This window comes from Haematobia irritans, chromosome 3 (assembly GCF_050003625.1).
Source record: "Haematobia irritans isolate KBUSLIRL chromosome 3, ASM5000362v1, whole genome shotgun sequence".
Lineage (NCBI taxonomy): Eukaryota > Metazoa > Arthropoda > Insecta > Diptera > Muscidae > Haematobia > Haematobia irritans.
The window spans coordinates 23,413,087-23,418,262 of record NC_134399.1 but is presented as its reverse complement, the minus strand read 5'-3'; the positions used below and the strand labels follow the sequence as shown (position 1 = coordinate 23,418,262).

The 5,176-nt window shown below is 33.4% G+C and overlaps 1 long non-coding RNA gene across 1 annotated transcript; it reads left to right on the top strand.

The window, feature by feature from the left end:
* Positions 1–1,910: 1,910 nt before the first annotated feature.
* Positions 1,911–3,140, top strand: LOC142230446 (uncharacterized). The gene is made up of 5 exons (XR_012720688.1): positions 1,911–2,170; positions 2,264–2,327; positions 2,398–2,564; positions 2,660–2,901; positions 2,969–3,140. It is a non-coding gene; the product is annotated as an uncharacterized LOC142230446 (long non-coding RNA).
* The last annotated feature ends 2,036 nt before the right edge of the window (positions 3,141–5,176 follow it).

The window sequence follows — 5,176 nt, the reverse complement described above, 5'->3', positions numbered from 1 at the left end:
AAATTTTCTATAGAAATAAAATTTGGAAAAAAATTTCTATAGACATAAAATTTTGACAATGTTTTCTATAAAAATCAAATTTTGGTAGATTATTTTGCCTCGAGTGGCAACCATGATTATAAACCGATATGGACCAATTTTTGTGTGATTGGGGATCGGCTATATATAACTATAGACCGATACGGACCAATTTTGGCATTTTTATTAGAGGCCTTATACTAACACCACGTTGCAAATTTCAACCGGATGGGATGAATTTTGCTCCTCCAAGAGGCTCCGGAGATCAAATCTGGGGAACGGTTTACATGGGGTCTATATATAATTATGGACCGATATGGACCAATTCTTGCGTGTTTCTTAGAGACCACATTCTAACACCATGTTCCAAATTTCAGCCGGATCGGATGAAATTTGTTTCTCTTAGAGGCTCTGCAAGCCAAATCTGGTGATCGGTTTATATGGGGGCTATATATAATTATGGACCGATGTGGACCTATTTTTGCATGGTTGTTAGAGACCATATACTAACACCACGTATCAAATTTCAGCCGGATCGGATAAAATTTGCTTCTCTTAGAGGCTCTGCAAGCCAAATCGGGGGATCGGTTTATATGGGGGCTATATATAATTATGGACCGATGTGGACCAATTTTTGCGTGGTTGTTAGAGACCATATACTAACACCATGCACCAAATTTCAGCCGGATCGGATAAAATTTGCTTCTCTTAGAGGCTCAGGAGGTCAAATCTGGTGATCGGTTTATAAGGGGGCTATATATAATTATGGACCGATATGGAGCAATTTTTGCATGGTCATTAGAGACCATATACTAACATCATGTACCAAATTTCAGCCGGAACGGATGAAATTTGTTTCTCTTAGAGGCTCTGCAAACCAAATCGGGGGATCGGTTTATATGGGGGCTATATATAATTATGGACCGATGTGAACCAATTTTTGCATGGTTGTTAGAGACCATATACTAACACCATGTACCAAATTTCAGCCGGATCGGATAAAAGTTGCTTCTCTTAGAGGCTCTGCAAGCCAAATCGGGGGATCGGTTTATATGGGGGCTATATATAATTATGGACCGATATGGACCAATTTTTGCATGGTTGTTAGAGACCATATACTAACACCACGTACCAAATTTCTGCCGGATCGGATAAAATTTGCTTTTCTTAGAGGCCTCGCAAGCCAAATTTTGGGGTCCGTTTATATGGGGGCTATACGTAAAAGTGGACCGATATGGCCCATTTGCAATACCATCCGACCTACATCAATAACAACTACTTGTGCCAAGTTTCAAGTCGATAGCTAGTTTCGTTCGGAAGTTAGCGTGATTTCAACAGACGGACGGACGGACGGACGGACGGACGGACATGCTCAGATCGACTCAGAATTTCACCACGACCCAGAATATATATACTTTATGGGGTCTTAGATCAATATTTCGATGTGTTACAAACGGAATGACAAAGTTAATATACCCCCCATCCTATGGTGGAGGGTATAACAAGTACACACAAAAAATTATCACCAACATTTTTTCAATTAAACACTTAATTGAATTTGGAAATGGATTCAATTAATATGTTAATTGATTCAATTAATTATTTAATCAAATCCGAATAAAACCCAATTAAAAAAATAATTGATATTTGTTACGTTTCCAATTAAAATATTAATTGATTCAATCAATTTGTTAATCAATTCGGAAATAATTTTCAATTACAAACGTGATTGAAATTTTTACCGTTTCCAATTACACATGTGATTGATCCAATCACTTTTGTGATTGAAATTCAATAATTTTGAGCAATGGAAAGAGCGAAAAGAGAACAAGAGAATGGGTATTTATTCAACATTGTATGATGGAGAGATCAGTCTGTATAAGTAACTTGTAACGAACGGTTGGGTTTTTGTTTTTCGCGTAAATTGAAAAACATGATTGGCGACATTCTGTCTGCTGCATTGAAAATGTGTACATAAATATTTTGAACGCAACAACAAATCATAGCAAAGGGTTGAAATAAATAAAATGTGCAACAACAAATGGCCACGTGATAAAGGTTTGAAAAAATATATGAGAGAACGCATTTGAAATTACCTGTGTTTGTGTTTTGTGGTATTGTAAAAATGGAAAACAATCTACATTTATTGAAGGTAAGAAATTGTGAAATGTGAATACCGTTTTCCATTGAAGCCTGTTTACATTAAACGGACTAAAATAATATATTTTTTATTCATTTCTTTTAGTAACCAATTTTATTTCGTGAAATTGACCAATCAATCCCATCGACTCCATCATTTTATCAAATATGTAAGAATATGTTTGCAACAAAAAAGTACCGTATTGATCTTTTAAAATTATAATTTTTTTTCACTCCTAGTTTTCTTAAAACCAAGAGCGGTATGGGTTTGTTGGAAGATTCACCTTGAAGTTGCAAAGTGGCGTTGGCATTAAATTGTATTTTTGTTTTACCTGCCTTTTTCAGTTTGAACCCAAGTAGAGATCAGTATATCTGATATATAAACTAATGAGCTGAATTATGTAATGGTAAAAAAATCTTTCTTTTGGATTTAAAAATATGAAAAATATCCGAAAATAATAAAAATATGTATTTCCCATTTATATATTTTTTCTATTTTTAGAATTTGCAAAGTATCATCAATATAATACCAAATATTACATTGCTTTCCCATTATTTTTGTCTATGATTGGTTCAAATTTTAATAGACGATTTCAATGTGCGGAAATTTTGGAAAGGAATTGTTACTAAAATTAAATTACCGAGCTCCTTAATACACCTTTTTATGCTAAAAGACTACAACTGCAAAAGAAGATTATAAATCTGCAACCTGGAACTAAGAATTGAACTTGATATTCTATGCAGGTAATGTTTAACAAAATTAACTTTTAATTTAACAAAATTAAATTCGAATTATTCTGTTTACTTTCAGAAAAACTAATTTAGCTTACAGGCTGCTGATTTATTGGAAATCTAGGCGCATCTACATATTAGAAGGACCATGCTAACATGGTAATTATTATAAGGAAGATAATGATTTATATAATTTATGTAATTGTATTTGTAAATTATGTTAGAACAAACCACAAATGACAAGAACCAAATTTATTTGTCTATTGCATAATTCAAAAAATAATAAAATATTAAATATGTTTTATAAGAAACACATATTTTCTTTTATTTCAAATAAAATTAAATACGATTTTGGGGTCGCAATATATACATTTTTTGATTGAAATTTATAGCCAATTTCAATTAATTATTTAATTGAATGAATCAAATAGTTTATTGTTTTTTGTCGCGAAATTAATTAAAATTTTAATTGATTCAATTAAAACTGTGATTGAATTTTATGTTAAAAATCAATCACGTTTTTAATTGATTCAATCACACAATTAATTGATTCCGTGACAAAAGTCAATTAAATTTTTAATTGAAAATCGTGTTGGTTTTCAATCAAAATGGGTGATTGATACTATCATTTTCGTGATTGAAGACATTTCAATTAAAAAAATGATTGAATCCGCGATTTTCGTGATTGAAATCAAAAAATTTTTTTTTGTGTGTATATACGGCCGTAAGTTCGGCCAGGCTTATGTACCCTCCACCATGGATTGCGTAGAAACTTCTACTGAAGACTGTCATCCACAATCGAATTACTTGGGTTGCGGTAACACTTGCCGATGGCAAGGTATCTTAAAACTTCCTAACACCGTAATATATACCACATAGTCCATACGTGGTATATATTAAACTAAAAAGGCCGATTAAATACGTATATAATAAAGTTTAAAGTTTCTATAGAAATAAAAATTTGACAAAATAAAGTTTTGACAACATTTTCTATAGAAGTAAAATTTTGGAAAAAATGTTCTATAGAAATAAAATTTTGACAAAATTTTCTATAAAAATAAAATTTTGACAAAATTTTCTATAGAAATAAAATTTGGAAAAAATTTTCTATAGAAATAAAATTTTGACAATGTTTTCTATAAAAATAAAATTTTGGTAGATTATTTTGCCTCGAGTGGCAACCATGATTATAAACCGATATGGACCAATTTTTGTGTGATTGGGGATCGGCTATATATAACTATAGACCGATACGGACCAATTTTGGCATTTTTATTAGCGGCCTTATACTAACACCACGTTGCAAATTTCAACCGGATCGGATGAATTTTGCTCCTCCAAGAGGCTCCGGAGATCAAATCTGGGGAACGGTTTACATGGGGGCTATATATAATTATGGACCGATATGGACCAATTCTTGCGTGTTTCTTGGAGACCACATTCTAAAACCATGTTCCAAATTTCAACCGTATCGGATGACTTTTGCTGCTCTAAGAGGCTCCGGAGGTCAAATCTGGGTATCGGTTTATATGGGAGCTATATATAATTATGGGCCGATGTGGATCAATTTTTGCATGGTCATTAGAGAACATATACCAACACCATGTACCAAATTTCAGCCGGATCGGATGAAATTTGCTTCTCTTAGAGGCTCCGCAAGCCAAATCGGGGGATCGGTTTGTACTGGGGCTATATATAATTATGGACCGATGTGGACCAATTTTTGCATGGTTGTTAGAGACTATATGCTTACACCATGTACCAAATTTCAGCCGGATCGGATGAAATTTGGTTCTCTTAGAGGCTCCGCAAGCCAAATCGGGGGATCGGTTTATATGGGAGCTATAAGTAAATATGAACCGATATGAACCAATTTTTGCAAGGTTGTTAGAGATCATATACTTACACCATGTTCCAAATTTCAGCCGGATCGGATGAAATTTGCTTCTCTTAGAGCAATCGCAAGCCAAATTTATGGGTCCGTTTATATGCAATACCATCTGACCTACATCAATAACAACTTCTTGTGCCAAGTTTCAAGTCGATAGCTTGCTTCGTTCGGAAGTTAGCGTGATTTCAACAGACGGACGGACATGCTCAGATCGACTCAGAATTTCACCACGACCCAGAATATATATACTTTATGGGGTCTTAGAGCAATATTTCGATGTGTTACAAACGGAATGACAAAGTTAATATACCCCCATCCTATGGTGGAGGGTATAAAAATATCCATAATTTCATTAAAAAGTTATTTGTATCAATTAATTTTTTATTTGAAAATTTA